Raw genomic sequence first — 18,686 nt, forward strand, 5'->3', positions numbered from 1 at the left:
TAGCCGCGCGCGTAGCTCTACGGTTCGTTCGTCAGCAGCGGTTGGTACCTTGCGAGGAGGCGCCATAAAGTGTACCGAAAAGCAAATACAGGTATCGAGACTACGCGGCACACATGCCACATTCCTTGACCCGTGGCACGATACGATGCTGTCGATGATGATGATATATTGGAATCACCTTTGATACGGCGCGGTCACAAATAGTCACCTAGCCTGCTTGAGTTAACCAGGTCCAGCTACATGCAACATGCAACTGCTACATGCAACGGATACATGCAGCTCCTACATGTCCGGACACCTGGTGTAATACAACGCAACTGCAATGCAAAGTTCGCACTTATCGACGCCACGTCTCACGCATGCCACATCGCACGACAAGTGGCACGATTCGATGCTGACGATTTATTGGCATCCCCTGTGAAACGGGGCGTTGACAGACAGTCACCTAGCCTGCTTAACCTAATCAGGTATGCTATACATGTTTTAGAGCTCTTAGGCGTCTGTTCCTGCGGCGAGCATCGGCATCGGCGTCAACGTAACCAAGCGAACGAGTGCAGTGAAGGATGAAAGCGCAAACACGGAGCGCAGCGGGGGACGTGAGGAGGAAAGCGGAGGGTGTAGCCGAACCATGAGGCAGTAAGCAGAAGAGGAAGGTGTGCCGAAAGCGTGAGTGAGGCGACGATTGCTACGAGATGGCGCCAGAGTATCGCGCGTCGCCTGCGAGTCATGTATTGCGCCCACGCGTCAGCCACGCGCTGGCTCTCGCCATCTACGGAATAGCGATGCAGTCTCGCCACACTTCGCGTCGTTTGCCCCGTAATGGACGAGACAGATGCGCCACGTATAGAGCTGCTCTCAAATTTCGCGTTAGGGAGTATCAGAATCGTCGGTTTATTTTTTCATTGTAGCATTTTTTGAATCATCATCAGCCTATATTTTATGTCCACGGCAGGACGAAGGCCTCTCCCTGCGATCTCCAATTACCCCTGTCTTGCGCTAGCGTATTCCAACTCGCGCCTGCAAATTTCCGAACTTCATCAACCCATCTGGTTTTCTGCCGACCTCGACTGCGCTTCCCTTCTCTTGGTATCCATTCTGTAACGATTTCTGCATTTTTGGATATATCTCCTTAATCTTCCTTTTCTACCTCAAGACAATCCATCCATTTCTTGGCCAATCCCCCAATGCGGATATTAGCCACACACTTGATAGGAAACACAAACTACCTTGTACCGCTACCTATGCTGGATGGATGGATGAATGATATATGAGCGTCCCCTTTGGAGCGGGGTGGTGGGTTGCGCCATCAAGCTCTTATTATTTTGAATAACGTCCTATCTATGTTTTTGAGAAAACACGCAGATACAAAGGATTCCCAGCATCAAACGTTTTGAACCATTACTGGGAACTGTTTTTGTACGTCTCTGTTGTTTGCGGTCTCCCTACTTTTCTGCCATAAATTCGTACGCTTGAAATCCACACAGAGAACAAACGGAGATAGCTGATATTCTAGTTGACATTAAGCGGAAAAAGTGGAGCTGGGCAGGCCATATAATGCGTAGGATGGATAACCGGTGGACCATTAGGGTTACAGAATGGATACCAAGAAAAGGGAAGCGCAGTCGAGGACGGTAGAAAACTGGTCGAGTGATGAAGTTAGGAAATTCGCAGGCGCAAGTTGAAATCAGGTAGCGCAAGACAGGGGTAATTGGAAATCGCCTTCGTCCTGCAGTGGATATAAGATTAGGCTGCTGCTGCTGATGATGATAGAAAACAGTGATACACAGAAAATTAGAGTATGCATCCACCATGTGAAATGCCATTAAATTTATTACCTCATTAGAAATTCTCAAAGGTTCTGCACTCGTTTTATATGTTCAACTTATGATCGCTCTAACCGCAAATAGAACTAACATTGAATTTTCAACGCTTAAACTGACAGCTCCACCGCAACATATTTCGCATCGTATTGATCAGCTGTATAAAGTAGGTATGAAATCTAGTCACATTAACTTTCTTAAGCTCTTTTTAGCCTCGCACATCCCTTGAATGGAATCGTCTCCCCAATGAAATCCTAAAAAGTACTAATAAACGCAAGTTTCATGCAACATTAATTGTTGCAACTTAATGTTGCATAATCTGAATTTGTTAATTGCGGACTATGTTCGTTTTTATATCTTTGCAATACGAGGTAATATTGCCTAATTACAAAGCTGCGTTCCTTGTGTACTCACTTTTTTACATTTAACATCAGCTCAAATAGTCTGATTAGAAATTTACTTTTTAATCATTGCATTATTTGTTTATCCTGCTCAACGCACTCCCTTCTGTAATACCTTGGAGCGGTGACACCGTCAATAAATAAAACAATAAACTGTGAAAAGTATTTCTTGGATGAGGGACGGTCACCTCCGGCGACGTATCATCATCACCATAGCGTCAAGGGTCCCGTGCCGCAGAAAATCCGGCGTCGGGGGCATGGCCCGTTAGAGATAATTATATTTAGATGCATGTATGTGCTATGTCTTGCTATATGATATGCGCTGTATGCGGGTTACATTGCCGCACCATTTGTTGCTCATACCTTGTCTTATATTCTTAACAAAAATATTTCGAATGAAACGAAACACCGAGAGCGCATGCCTTTTAAGCTGAATCTTCTCATACTGAAATGTTAAAAGTGCGAAACAATAGCAGGAACCTGGAAATGGTGTAATTTTATTGGCGCGGCTGTACACTACGTCCGGGATCGGCCCACTCAAGAGGTCGAGTTTCTACCGGAAAGCACTCCTTCGTGCATATAGCGTTTGCCGCCAGCGTTTCCCGGTAAACAATACATGTCCACTTCAGGATGAAGGCCTCTCCCTGCGATCTCCAATTACCCCTGCCTGGTGATGTATACAGTATGTCGATTCTCTAAAGCTACATATTTAACTCTTTAAGAACGAGACATATAAATACCCCCCCCCAAAAAAAAAATTGTTTTTTCATTTTCTATCTACGTGCTGACGCGCGTTCCGACGGACAATAATAAAGTTTTACCATACCATACCATTTTCTATCTAAATCTGCAAAACACATAAAGAATAACCATAATCGGCAAAAAGAGATATTTTGCGGAAATTTTTTCAGCAAAAGAGGAAATACCCCAGGCAGGAAACTGGAAGTGGGCTTCAACCCAAGCCACCTAAGGCTTCGTTTTCAATTTGTATAGACAGCTCTCGTCATATGGGAACCATAGGTGTACATTTGTTTTACATCACATGCGTGACACAGCTGGATATTTTGCGTCGGCCTGTCTCCTCGGACCTTGCTTTCAAAAGAGTCCTGTCTTCCTCGTCCAGTGTTCCTGCTCTAAACCAAAAAATGCCGCTTGCTGCCTGTCATCCAGTGTTGGCTGAACACATTTAACCAGAAACTGTACTGAATACTTAAACTCTGCAAGAAACTTTTTTTCCTGGTATGTTGCCTGTAGGCAACAGTCGTCAATAAAGGGTTAAACACTACATAGATAAACTCAGTGTTTTCTTCCGAAAAATCCGAAAAAAACTGAGTTTATAAAAAAACGAAATAAGCGGCTAAGAGTTTCAGTCTTAGCCGCTTATTTTGTTCTTGCATAAAGTCCCTCGTCTTCATTACTGAAATGACACCCTTATCAAAGCTATTGAAAGTTATATCACAATTGCGGATTATCTCTGAAAATAAACTGCTTACGGCATCGCGCGTAAAACAAAATAAAAAAAAGCTGCATTGTTTTAAATGCAGTGGATGAAATGTGCTGCGAAAAGCGAAAGCCGAGCAATATATATTGGAGATTTTCATTGTATGCCTATAGCCAGGCAGTTTATGGAAACAAACGATTGTGTATTATTACATTCTCAAGTGCCTACGGTATTTCCCATACACGTGGAGAAGCCAGTTTAACTTTGAAATGACTCACAATTCGGCTTAGTTATGTGTCGGCGATTTACAGGGTATCATGCACCAAGATATAAAAATATACAAATGCCACGTAGCTGGACAGAACCAAGGTAATGATGTTTGCCGTCGCTTGGAGGTACTCAGATTATTTCTGAAATTCCGTCTAATTTCATAATTAGTGTTAATTAATAAGCAACTTCTCAAATATTATATTTAGATGAAAAGTGTCGATAAGAAAATGGTACAGTAAAATGAAAAACTCCAGCTTGAGCAACAACTTGCTGTTGCTGAATACGTGTTACGTAAAAGTGTTTTTAAGAGCGTGAAAGAAGCCCGCGAATACACGCAAAATTGCGGCACGACTGGCCGCTCGAGGCACTTTGCTTGTATTCGCGGGAACGTCGAAAAGGAAAGGGGAAATGCGTTCTCATTCTTTCGTGTTCATGGTCAATGCCGTGAATATATCAATGCGAAATCCGGCGTTTGATGGCTTATCAGTGCAAAGGTACTTACGCAATATCAGTCCCAATGCACCACTACCTGCGACTCTGTTGCTTGTCTTGGCAATGTCTCATCATCATGGTACATTCCTAAGCACTATGTTGATCGACCAGGGATTTTAGCGCATGCCACTCGCTCAAGTGGCACCCAAATTACATCCCGCTGCATATGCCTCGCCTTGCAGCACGTGATCAGTGACGGGCCAAAACTCCTCAGTGATGTCTGAGACGCATGCAGGGGGAGGGGGAGACCACACGCGCTGCACGGTCAGGAAGGACCACGCTGGTGGGGTTTGGTGGCGCGCAAAGGGACCTCTCCGTATTCACGGAGTTTACAGTAGGTTGGACCCTGCAGGGATAGAATGAGCAGGTAAAGGATACTTGGTGAAATGCCGTTCCTTTGAGCTTCTGTCGCCTTTATGTCGGGTAAACAGGCTATTACACCAATAAGAGATTAATCGAGCATAAGCGATAGTGCTTGAGAGTGCTTTTTTGAACAAAAAAAAAACCTATTGCGCATAATGCAATAGCCCGTGATTGTAGCCGGTGCAGTCACAGATCATATCGACTTGGAATAAATTTACAGGATGACACCAGTTTGAAGAAATGCGTTCATAGAGTAGGCGACATGATGCTTTGGTGTTCGAGTAATTTTTAAGCTTCAGTGCATGAAAAGGCGCTTTGTCAAAAAAAAAACGTACCTGATATAAGAGTGCTTTTTTGCAAATAGCCCGTAATATGTACCAAAATTCTACTTCTTCAGCTAGACTACTCCAAGAGGCGGGCTTTATTTGCACAAGAAATCGAAATGAATAGTCTACTAATGATTACAATTTCGCTAATTAATGTTTAAGGTATTTTCGATCAATTAACCCGATGTAGACATTCACATTCGCGAGCTAAAGCGATAATAAAGACTGGCCATATATTACGTCCAAATACAGTCGCCAATTTCCATTCTTCTTGAGAGTGCTTTTTTGAACAAAAAAAACCTATTGCGCATAATGCAATAGCCCGTGATTGTAGCCGGTGCAGTCACAGATCATATCGACTTGGAATTAATTTACAGGATGACACCAGTTTGAAGAAATGCGTTCATAGAGTAGGCGACATGATGCTTTGGTGTTCGAGTAATTTTTAAGCTTCAGTGCATGAAAAGGCGCTTTGTCAAAAAAAAAAACGTACCTGATATAACAGTGCTTTTTTGCAAATCGCCCGTAATATGTACCAAAATTCTACTTCTTCAGCTGGAGTACTCCAAGAGGCGGGCTTTATTTGCGCAAGAAATCGAAATGAATAGTCTACTAATGATTACAATTTCGGTAATTAATGTTTAAGCTATTTTCGAACGATTAACCCGATGTATACATTCACATTCGCGAGCTAAAGCAATAACAAAGACTGGCCATATATTACGTCCAAATAGAGTCGCCAATTTCCCTTCTTTTTGAGAGTGCTTTTTTTCAACAAAAAAACCTATTGCGCATAATGCAATAGCCCGTGATTGTAGCCGGTGTAGTCACAAATGATATCGACTTGGAATAAATTTACAGGATGACACCAGTTTGAAGAAATGCGTTCATAGAGTAGGCGACATGATGCTTTGGTATTCGAGTAATTTTTAAGCTTCAGTGCATGAAAAGGCGCTTTGTCAAAAAAAAACGTACCTGATATAACAGTGCTTTTTTGCAAATCGCCCGTAATATGTACCAAAATTCTACTTCTTCAGCTGGACTACTCCAAGAGGCGGGCTTTATTTGCACAAGAAATCGAAATGAATAGTCTACTAATGATTACAATTTCCGCTAATTAATGTTTAAGCTATTTTCGAACGATTAACCCGATGTATACATTCACATTCGTGAGCTAAAGCAATAATAAAGACTGGCCATATATTACGTCCAAATAGAGTCTCCAATTTCCCTTCTTTTTGAGAGTGCTTTTTTGAACAAAAAAAAAAACCTATTGCGCATAATGCAATAGCCCGTGATTGTAGCCGGTGTAGTCATCACAGATCATATCGACTTGGAATAAATTTACAGGATGACACCAGTTTTAAGAAATGCGTTCATAGAGTAGGCGACATGATGTTTTGGTATTCGAGTTATTTTTAAGCTTCAGTGCATGAAAAGGCGCTTTGTCAAAAAAACGTACCGATATAACAGTGCTTTTTTGCAAATCGCCCGTAATATGTACCAAAATTCTACTTCTTCAGCTAGACTACTCCAAGGAGGAGGAAATAACTTTATTGAGTCCTGAGGAACCCCTCCCCACCCACTCTTTGTTTAGTGGTCGGCAGGGGTCGCGGGCCGCACCCACGTTGGGACGGGAAGCCCGTGAGCCTCCGCCCTTTCGTGAGCCCTCTGGACAGCCCGGAGCTGGGTCTGGTGGTCGTCGCTTTGCAGGACGTCTTCCCAGTCTTCTTTACGGAACATGGTGCCGCTTAATGCGGAGCATTGCCAGAGCATGTGCGCTAGCGAGCAGTATGATTCGCCACAATCCGGACATTGCGGCTCTACCTCTGGTGAATAAAGGCTCAGTCTGCCTCTCGAGGGGAACGAACCTGTCTGAAGCATTCTGAATATCGATGACTGTGGTCTATTGAGTTTAGCGTGGGGGAGCGGGAAGGCCCTTCACAGCTTATAGTGCGTTGTTATTTCGTTGAAGGTGAGCAGCGGGTCTCGGTGCTCCCCTCCCTCCCCGCCACTTCGCTCGCCAGGATCGCCGCGGTGCGTGAGTCCTCGCGCGCGGTCGTGCGCCAGCTCGTTGGCGTTGCGAAAGTCGGGGTGCACGTCGGCCCCAATGTGGGCCGGAAACCATTTGACGATGTGATGACCCTTGGCTCGCTCGTTGCCGAGGACGGCCGCCGCTTCCCGCGATATGGAGCCCGAGGCGAATGCTGTGGCCGCCGATCGCGAATCTGTGAACACGTAAGGACGTTCGGGGTCCCTCATTGCCATGGCTATTGCCACCTGTTCGGCCACCTCGGACGTTACCCCCTTGACCGATGCCGCGTTAATGATCGTCCCATCCCAGCGTATCGAGACGGCTGCGTACCGGTCGCTGCGCCCATACTGGGCCGCGTCTACAAATGCCGCATGTCCCGGGCAGTTGGCGGTCGATTTCAGTAGTGCTCGGGCCCTCGCCTTTCGGCGCCCCTCGTTGAATTGCGGGTGGACGTTTCTCGGAAGCGGTTCAACCTTGAAAGTGCCCCTGATCGACGCGCTGAGCGCGACCTTGCGTGCGTTGCACTCTGCCTGTGCATTTATGCCTGCTTCTTCTAGGATGCGTCTGCCGGCCCTGGTGGTCGACAGCCGCACGACCTGTGCCTTGGTCTGTGCTTCAATGATTTCTGCTAGCGAGTTGTGGACCCCTAACTGATCCAGCCGCTCTGTGCTTGTAGTAATCGTAAGACCTAGCACCCTTTTGATACTCTTGCGCATCAGTGTCTCTATCTTGGCCGCGTCCCTCTTGGTCCATTTTAGCGCCGAGGCTACGTAATTTACGTGACTCATGAGGAAGGCGTGGTAAAGTCTGATGAGACTGCTCTCGCTGAGCCCTCCCCTGCGGTTAGTCACCCTGAGGATCAGCCGGAGTATGTTCTCCGTTTTTGACGTTAGTTTCATGACGGTTTGCGTGTTACCGCCTTTAGCCTCAATTAGCAGCCCCAGGATTCTTATAGTGTCCACTCTGGGGATCGGCTGGCCGTCGGTCGTATGTAATTTGGTTGGGATTTGATCGATCGGCGTCAAATTCCTCATGACCTGTTTCGAGGGCCTGTACAACAACAGTTCCGATTTGCTTAGTGACAGGCGGAGTTCCGTTTGCATCAGGTACTCTTCCGTTGTGTCCAGCGCCTCTTGGAGAGCCCGCTCGACATCTGCGTCGGACCCTCCCGTGCACCACACCGTAATGTTGTCTGCGTACAGGGCGTGATTGACATTGGTCACTCTCGTCAGACGGTCCGAGAGCCCTTTCAGTGCTCAATTGAATAATAGTGGGGAGAGCACCGCCCCTTGTGGGGTGCCCTTCGCACCCAGCGTGTACCAATCGGACGTGGCCTGTCCTATTTTGTTCGTGGCCTTCCTGTCTCTGAGGAAGGAGCTTATGTAAGAGTGGAATTTCCGGCCGAGCCCCATCACCGCGATTTTTTCCAGTAGAAATCTGTTTTACCGTGTCGAACGCTTTCGTTAGGTCCAGGGCCAGTATGCCCCTGGTGTCTCTGGTCATGCCGTCGATTATATGCTTCTTGAGCAGTAGCATTACGTCCTGTGTGGAGAGGCCCGGTCTGAAGCCCACCATGTTGTGTGGGAAGAGGCCCTCTCTCTCTATGTACCGCGATACTCGGTTATGTATGGCATGTTCCGCTGTCTTGCCCACGCACGAGGTTAGCGATATCGGCCGCATGTTCTCCGGCGCAAGTGGTTTACCTGGTTTCGGTATTAGTATGACCGAGGCCTCTTTCCAGACCTCGGGTACTCGTCCCGTTTCCCACGCTCTGTTGATTTCTTCAGTGAGCTTCTCGACCGACTTTCCGTCTAGGTTTCTCAACAGTTTGTTCGAGACCCCGTCCGGGCCCGTCGCCGAGCGTCCGTTGAGGCCTTGTAAGGCATCCCAAATTTCTGATTCCGTGAAGGGCGCGTCGAGTTCTTCGACCTCTGCGCCAGCGTCGCCCGACGGGCTCAGTGGCAAATACGTCTCCGCCAGCTCCTTTAGGAGCTCGCTCTCCGTTTTGCCCTGCTCCTTTTCCTTGTGTAAAATCCTATCCATTGCCAATATCTGATTACCTTTGGATTGCCTGTCGTCTAACAGTTTCTTTAGGAGGTTCCATTTGCCTCCGGCTCTCATCTGTCCGTCTACCGACGCGCACACCTTGTTCCACTGTTGCTTGGAAAGCTCGATCGAGTGTGCTTCGATTTCGCTGTTTAGTGCAGCTATTTTCTTTCGCAGTCTGCGATTAAGTCTTTGCGTTTTCCACCTGGCCGTGATGGAATTCTTTGCCTCTAATAGGTGTGCCAATCTCGCGTCTATCCTTTCCACGTTCAGTTCGGTTTGGACGACCCTCGTCGCGGTGCTTACGTCCTCTTTGATCCTTCGAAAGAGGCTGTCTCGGTCCGCGTATTCACTTGTGTCTTCCTTCCTTATTTTGCGAAAGGCGTCCCAGTCGGTGACCTTAAATTCTCTCGGTGGTGCCGCCCTGATGTGGATCGTCACCGCCAGAATGTAGTGGTCGCTGCCGAGGTTCTCGTGCAGGTTGCGCCATTCGGCCCCTCGCACGTTTTTGACGAAGGTCAGGTCAGGCGTCGTATCCCGCGCCACCGACGTGCCTAGTCGAGTCGGATAGCGGGGGTCCGTCACCAGCTCTAGCGAGCACTTAGTGACTGCCTAATAGCGGCTCTCCCTTGGGCATTGGCCTTGCGTAACCCCAGGCTTCGTGGGGCGCGTTAAAATCTCCAGCCACTATTAGTGGGGCCCCCCTGGCCATTGAGGTCGCCTTCATTATTATCGATGCGAACGACTGTCTATGGTCAGAGGGCGAGCTGTAGACGTTCACTACGAATACGCTGTTTTTCAGCCAACCGTTCGGTATGATTTCGATCGCGGTTGCCTCCGCTTTCACGTTGCCTAATTTCAAATCTCGTTCCTGGAAAGAGCATTTGTTCGCGACGAGGGTCGCCACTCCGCGTTTACCCTGTTCGAATTTCGACGAGCCGACCCGGTATCCGGGCAGAGTCGCCTCGCTACCCAAAGTTTCTTGTAAGATTATGACGTGCGGTTTGTCCGCCTGTGAGGCAAGGAACTGCAGCAGCGGAGCCTTGCGCTTTTTGAAGCTAGCGCATATCCACTGCCACACGACCAGCTCTCTAGTTGAGTGGTTCGCCATGATTGACACCTTGGATTTGTTTAGCACCTGCAGGTGCCATGTGCGCTTCGATACGTGTCACTCTTGTCGCGAGCGCTACCATGCTTTCCGCTAGTTGCTGGACCATTAGCTGCAAAGAGCTAATCGACTGCTGAATTCCCGATAGGATGCCACTGGACTCGGGTTCCGCCAGGTTTCCCTCCTCCGTCAGAGGAGGGGCCCTGCGTTTGACCGAGCGAACCAGCTGCTCCCCTTGCGGGGTCGGTGTATTTTGCGACACCTGCTGCTGCTGTTGTTCGACTAGCTGGGGAGTGGAACCTTGTTTCCGAAACAATTCGAAATCCGCCCTCATTTGCTGAATCTCCGCCTTGAGGCGCGCGTTTTCTTCCGCAAGTTGAGCTATTCTAGGGTCTTCCCTGTTATGCTTTGGCAATGCTACCTGCGTTACCTTTGGTTGTGGTTTCGGCTGCGGCTTTAGCTTGACCCGGTCTGCCCAGGTCGGCCCCTCTTGAATGCGTACTTGGAAGCGGGAGCGCCCCCTGGAGCAGGAGCGACCTCTCGATCGGCTGCGCTGTCGTCGTGTCGGCGTTGTCGAACGTCCCCGTCTGGGGGCGCTTGCCACGCTGGAATCGCGTGATCTGCTCTCCGGCCGTTGTGGCTGACTTTGCAGCTGCGGTTTATTCGCCTTTCTGCGTCGGCGCCTCCTGCGCCGTACGACGTAAGGCACTTGGTATCGTTGCTTGCAGTTGCCGTCCGCCGTCCGGTGTGGGCCCCCGCAGAGGGCGCACTTGGGCGAGCACTGGTGGTCTTCGGCCGGGTCGTTGTCTCCGCAGCCGCGGCACCTCTTCTTGTCAGGATTTGGGCAGACGTCGACTCTGTGGCCCAAGTCACCACACCCGTAGCACACGTCATTATGCCGCCTGTATAGCGTGCAGCGTATTAGGCTTACCCCACACATGACATAGTCCGGCACTTTCATGCCGTCGAAGAGCACTACCACCGTCGGGGTGGTTTTGATCCGCTTGGCTTCCAAGACCTTGGGATTTCTTTGGTTCACGATCATGGCGTGAAGCTGGCCTCGTTTATTTCGGAGTCCACTCCTCTGATGACCCCCTTGCACGTGTTGTCCGGCGCCGCAATGTATGCGGCCACTTTGAATGCGCCTTCTCTTAGGTGAAGCTGGTGAACTCCGGCGTATGCGTTCGCGTTCTTCTCGGTCGGCGTGGACACGACGAGAATGTTCTGGATTGCGTTCGGGCAAACGATGTCTTCCTCGGTCTCGTTCGGCGTGAGCGAGGCCGCCATTGCTAGCGCTTGCGCTAGGCGAATTTGACTCACTTTTTTCACGTCGAGGCCGTCTCTCAGCCTCACTATGATGCGAATGGGATCCCTCGGTAGCCGGGGGAGCCTCGATGCGGTGACGAGGCGCTTGACCGCGCTCTGCGGGCAGGCCGTGCGGCGGCCGCCCTTCGTCTCTGCTCGTTCCTCGTTGCCTCGGTCCGGAACGGTCGGTCCCGGTTTGGCTTCTTGTTTCTGCCTATGGCCGTCGTCCAGCCCGGGCGATTCGCTTCTTCTCGGGAGATGTCCACTCCCTCCACGACTGTCTCCATAGCGGGCATACTGCCGCGCACACGTACGAGCGAGGCCTGGGCCTGCTCGCTCCTCACCGCCGACGATAGGCCTAGTCGGGTAGGGCTAGCCGAGCCGCGGCGTAGTCCGAACTAACACGTCTCGAAAGTTGAAAAAGAGTACACTGACCGGCAAACATCAGACATCGGCGTGTTCCTTAGAAGAAACTGCGTCGAATAGTGCACATTTCGCAGCTAGGAATCACAAAAATCAGCCCGAAAACGTGTGCAGAAGCGGGAGCCGAAATTTCCGCGTCCGCACTGGTCGGCTTCTTCTTCTTCCAATTCTAGACTACTCCAAGAGGTGGGCTTTATTTGCACAAGAAATCGAAATGAATAGTCTACTAATGATTACAATTTCGCTAATTAATGTTTAAGCTATTTTCGATCGAATAACCCGATGTATACATTCACATTCGCGAGCTAAAGCAATAATAAAGACTGGCCATATATTACGTCCAAATACAGTCGCTAATTTCCCTTCTTTTTGAGAGTGCTTTTTTTCAACAAAAAAAAACCTATTGAACATAATGCAATAGCCCGTGATTGTAGCCAGTGTAGTCACAAATCATATCGACTTGGAATAAATTTACAGGATGACACCAGTTTTAAGAAATGCGTTCATAGAGTTGGCGACATGATGCTTTGGTATTCGAGTAATTTTTAAGCTTCGGTGCATGAAAAGGCGCTTTGTCAAAAAAACGTACCTGATATAACAGTGCTTTTTTGTAAATCGCCCGTAATATGTATCAAAATTCTACTTCTTCAGCTGGAGTACTCCAAGAGGCGGGCTTTATTTGCACAAGAAATCGAAATGAATAGTCTACTAATGATTTCAATTTCGCTAATTAATGTGTAAGCTATTTTCAATCAATTAACCCGATGTATACATTCACATTCGCGAGCTAAAGCAATAATAAAGACTGGCCATATATTACGTCCAAATACAGTCGCCAATTTCCCTTCTTTTTGAGAGTGCTTTTTTCAACAAAAAAAACCTATTGAACATAATGCAATAGCCCGTGATTGTAGCCAGTGTAGTCACAAATCATATCGACTTGGAATAAATTTACAGGATGACACCAGTTTTAAGAAATGCGTTCATACAGTTGGCGACATGATGCTTTGGTATTCGAGTAATTTTTAAGCTTCGGTGCATGAAAAGGCGCTTTGTCAAAAAAACGTACCTGATATAACAGTGCTTTTTTGTCAATCGCCCGTAATATGTATCAAAATTCTACTTCTTCAGCTGGAGTACTCCAAGAGGCGGGCTTTATTTGCACAAGAAATCGAAATGAATAGTCTACTAATGATTTCAATTTCGCTAATTAATGTGTAAGCTATTTTCGGTCTATTAACCCGATGTACACATTCACATTCGCGAGCTAAAGCAATAATAAAGACTGGCCATATATTACGTCCAAATATAGTCGCCAATTTCCCTTCTTTTTGAGAGTGCTTTTTTTAAAAAAAAAGACCTATTGCGCATAATGCAATAGCCCGTGATTGTAGCCGGTGTAGTCACAAATCATATCGACTTGGAATAAATTTACAGGATGACACCAGTTTTAAGAAATGCGTTCATAGAGTTGGCGACATGATGCTTTGGTATTCGAGTAATTTTTAAGCTTCGGTGCATGAAAAGACGCTTTGTCAAAAAAACGTACCTGATATAACAGTGCTTTTTTGCAAATCGCCCGTAATATGTACCAAAATTCTACTTCTTCAGCTGGACTACTCCAAGAGGCGGGCTTTATTTGCACAAGAAATCGAAATGAATAGTCTACTAATGATTACAATTTCGCTAATTAATGTTTAAGCTATTTTCGGTCTATTAACCCGATGTACACATTCACATTCGCGAGCTAAAGCAATAATAAAGACTAGCCATATATTACGTCCAAATACAGTCGCCAATTTCCCTTCTTTTTGAGAGTGCTTTTTTTCAAAAAAAAGACCTATTGCGCATAATGCAATAGCCCGTGATTGTAGCCGGTGTAGTCACAAATCATATCGACTTGGAATAAATTTACAGGATGACACCAGTTTTAAGAAATGCGTTCATAGAGTTGGCGACATGATGCTTTGGTATTCGAGTAATTTTTAAGCTTCGGTGCATGAAAAGGCGCTTTGTCAAAAAAACGTACCTGATATAACAGTGCTTTTTTGGAAATCGCCCGTAATATGTACCAAAATTCTACTTCTTCAGCTGGACTACTCCAAGAGGCGGGCTTTATTTGCACAAGAAATCGAAATGAATAGTCTACTAATGATTTCAATTTCGCTAATTAACGTGTAAGCTATTTTCGGTCTATTAACCCGATGTACACATTCACATTCGCGAGCTAAAGCAATAATAAAGACTAGCCATATATTACGTCCAAATACAGTCGCCAATTTCCCTTCTTTTTGAGAGTGCTTTTTTTCAAAAAAAAAGACCTATTGCGCATAATGCAATAGCCCGTGATTGTAGCCGGTGTAGTCACAAATCATATCGACTTGGAATAAATTTACAGGATGACACCAGTTTTAAGAAATGCGTTCATAGAGTTGGCGACATGATGCTTTGGTATTCGAGTAATTTTTAAGCTTCGGTGCATGAAAAGGCGCTTTGTCAAAAAAACGTACCTGATATAACAGTGCTTTTTTGCAAATCGCCCGTAATATGTACCAAAATTCTACTTCTTCAGCTGGACCACTCCAAGAGGCGGGCTTTATTTGCACAAGAGATCGAAATGAATAGTCTACTAATGATTACAATTTCGCTAATTATTGTTTAAGCTATTTTGGTCTATTAACCCGATGTACACATTCACATTCGCGAGCTAAAGCAATAATAAAGACTAGCCATATATTACGTCCAAATACAGTCGCCAATTTCCCTTCTTTTTGAGACTGCTTTTTTTCAAAAAAAAAGACCTATTGCGCATAATGCAATAGCCCGTGATTGTAGCCGGTGTAGTCACAGATCATATCGACTTGGAATAAATTTACAGGATGACACCAGTTTTAAGAAATGCGTTCATAGAGTAGGCGACATGATGCTTTGGTATTCGAGTAATTTTTAAGCTTCAGTGCATGAAAAGGCGCTTTGTCAAAAAAACGTACCTGATATAACAGTGCTTTTTGCAAATCGCCCGTAATATGTACCAAAATTCTACTTCTTCAGCTGGACTACTCCAAGAGGCGGGCTTTATTTGCACAAGAAATCGAAATGAATAGTCTACTAATGATTACAATTTCGCTAATTAATGTTTAAGCTATTTTCGGTCTATTAACCCGATGTACACATTCACATTCGCGAGCTAAAGCAATAATAAAGACTAGCCATATATTACGTCCAAATACAGTCGCCAATTTCCCTTCTTTTTGAGAGTGTTTTTTTTTCAAAAAAAAGACCTATTGCGCATAATGCAATAGCCCGTGATTGTAGCCGGTGTAGTCACAGATCATATCGACTTGGAATAAATTTACAGGATGACACCAGTTTTAAGAAATGCGTTCATAGAGTTGGCGACATGATGCTTTGGTATTCGAGTAATTTTTAAGCTTCGGTGCATGAAAAGGCGCTTTGTCAAAAAAACGTACCTGATATAACAGTGCTTTTTTGCAAATCGCCCGTAATATGTACCAAAATTCTACTTCTTCAGCTGGACTACTCCAAGAGGCGGGCTTTATTTGCACAAGAAATCGAAATGAATAGTCTACTAATGATTTCAATTTCGCTAATTAATGTGTAAGCTATTTTCGGTCTATTAACCCGATGTACACATTCACATTCGCGAGCTAAAGCAATAATAAAGACTAGCCATATATTACGTCCAAATACAGTCGCCAATTTCCCTTCTTTTTGAGAGTGCTTTTTTTCAAAAAAAAAGACCTATTGCGCATAATGCAATAGCCCGTGATTGTAGCCGGTGTAGTCACAAATCATATCGACTTGGAATAAATTTACAGGATGACACCAGTTTTAAGAAATGCGTTCATAGAGTTGGCGACATGATGCTTTGGTATTCGAGTAATTTTTAAGCTTCGGTGCATGAAAAGGCGCTTTGTCAAAAAAACGTACCTGATATAACAGTGCTTTTTTGCAAATCGCCCGTAATATGTACCAAAATTCTACTTCTTCAGCTGGACTACTCCAAGAGGCGGGCTTTATTTGCACAAGAAATCGAAATGAATAGTCTACTAATGATTTCAATTTCGCTAATTAATGTGTAAGCTATTTTCGGTCTATTAACCCGATGTACACATTCACATTCGCGAGCTAAAGCAATAATAAAGACTAGCCATATATTACGTCCAAATACAGTCGCCAATTTCCCTTCTTTTTGAGAGTGCTTTTTTTCAAAAAAAAAGACCTATTGCGCATAATGCAATAGCCCGTGATTGTAGCCGGTGTAGTCACAAATCATATCGACTTGGAATAAATTTACAGGATGACACCAGTTTTAAGAAATGCGTTCATAGAGTTGGCGACATGATGCTTTGGTATTCGAGTAATTTTTAAGCTTCGGTGCATGAAAAGGCGCTTTGTCAAAAAAACGTACCTGATATAACAGTGCTTTTTTGCAAATCGCCCGTAATATGTACCAAAATTCTACTTCTTCAGCTGGACTACTCCAAGAGGCGGGCTTTATTTGCACAAGAAATCGAAATGAATAGTCTACTAATGATTACAATTTCGCTAATTAATGTTTAAGCTATTTTCGGTCTATTAACCCGATGTACACATTCACATTCGCGAGCTAAAGCAATAATAAAGACTAGCCATATATTACGTCCAAATACAGTCGCCAATTTCCCTTCTTTTTGAGAGTGCTTTTTTTCAAAAAAAAAGACCTATTGCGCATAATGCAATAGCCCGTGATTGTAGCCGGTGTAGTCACAAATCATATCGACTTGGAATAAATTTATAGGATGACACCAGTTTTAAGAAATGCGTTCATAGAGTTGGCGACATGATGCTTTGGTATTCGAGTGATTTTTAAGCTTCGGTGCATGAAAAGGCGCTTTGTCAAAAAAACGTACCTGATATAACAGTGCTTTTTTGCAAATCGCCCGTAATATGTACCAAAATTCTACTTCTTCAGCTGGACTACTCCAAGAGGCGGGCTTTATTTGCACAAGAAATCGAAATGAATAGTCCAATAATGATTACAATTTCGCTAATTAATATTTAAGCTATTTTCGGTCTATTAACCCGATGTACACATTCACATTCGCGAGCTAAAGCAATAATAAAGACTAGCCATATATTACGTCCAAATACAGTCGCCAATTTCCCTTTTTTTTGAGAGTGCTTTTTTTCAAAAAAAAAGACCTATTGCGCATAATGCAATAGCCCGTGATTGTAGCCGGTGTAGTCACAGATCATATCGACTTGGAATAAATTTACAGGATGACACCAGTTTTAAGAAATGCGTTCATAGAGTAGGCGACATGATGCTTTGGTATTCGAGTAATTTTTAAGCTTCAGTGCATGAAAAGGCGCTTTGTCAAAAAAACGTACCTGATATAACAGTGCTTTTTGCAAATCGCCCGTAATATGTACCAAGATTCTACTTCTTCAGCTGGACGACTCCAAGAGGCGGGCTTTATTTGCACAAGAGATCGAAATGAATAGTCTACTAATGATTACAGGTTCGCTAATTAATGTTTAAGCTATTTTCGATCGATTAACCCGATGTATACATTCACATTCGCGATGCGCTGTTTATGACATGCCACACTTGGACTATAAGGTGCATTCCTTCATTCCTATGTCTAATATAACCTGATTGTCTGCAAACTTAGGAGTAGACTTGCGATATATTCAACGCAAGTTTGACACGTACGGCTATCTCAAAACTGGTGCTAGTTTTAAAATTCGTTCCAAGTGCATTTACTCTGTCACATCAATGGCTTAAATTCTTTAAAGTAGTATGTAAGGTAAAATAATTGTTGATTAGTGGAATGGCGTTACTTAATCAATTGTGCATATTTATCTCCAGTGTTAATAATGTCATCCTTTTCGAGTAATCCAGCTCAATTAAATGTGTGGTATGTTCCATAGGCGATTGAAAAAAAATTGTTAACGTTGAAAAAGACATTCGGTACACACAAGTGAAGGACACACGTATGAAAGAACTGATTTCCTAATGTTTAGGCTGGTGTACCAGCCTTCGTCAGGGTAAACAGATGGGATTCTGGAAATATTTTGGCGCGCCGTTTTATGCTGCGAGGGAGTGCCCGCAGAAGCACTAAGCATTGCTAACGTACCACCATCATTCTGAAATCTACAGAACATTGATGTTATTCACAAAATATCGCGTCACTGGCCAGGGCGACAGGACAGGAGACTCTTTTAAAGTGTAAGCATTCCTTAGCAAGTACCACAGCAATATCTGTCCGTTCCGAGACGCCTCATATCTGCAAAATAAATGCATAATTGGTCCAATTAACACATGTAATCGTTAAAATAGGGTACGAGTAGATGATTGGTGGCGTTATAAAAAACATGAACTTGGACCGAGATTCGAACCATGCACCGCAGTGTGGCAGGCAGATAGATGTCTGTGTGAGCCACATTACAATCATGGGAGTTTTCTTGTCTTTATGGAGGGGGGGGGGTAGGGTTTACGTGCCAAAACCACGATTTGATTATGCGGAACGCCGTAGAGGTAGACTCCGCATTAATTTTGCCCACCAGGAGATCATTAACGCGCCCCCAATGCACGGGCATTTTTGCATTTCGCCCCCATCGAAATGCGGCCTGGATTTGATCCCACGACC

The 18,686-nt window shown here is 45.2% G+C and overlaps 1 protein-coding gene across 1 annotated transcript in view; it reads left to right on the top strand.

Annotated features, from left to right (window-relative positions):
* Positions 1 to 18,686, top strand: part of LOC119437543 (probable G-protein coupled receptor 21) — a 43,529-nt gene that overhangs the window by 8,973 nt on the left and 15,870 nt on the right. The gene's annotated exons all lie outside the window — the stretch shown is intronic.

The sequence above is a fragment of the Dermacentor silvarum genome, chromosome 1 (assembly GCF_013339745.2).
Source record: "Dermacentor silvarum isolate Dsil-2018 chromosome 1, BIME_Dsil_1.4, whole genome shotgun sequence".
NCBI classification, from domain to species: Eukaryota; Metazoa; Arthropoda; class Arachnida; order Ixodida; family Ixodidae; genus Dermacentor; species Dermacentor silvarum.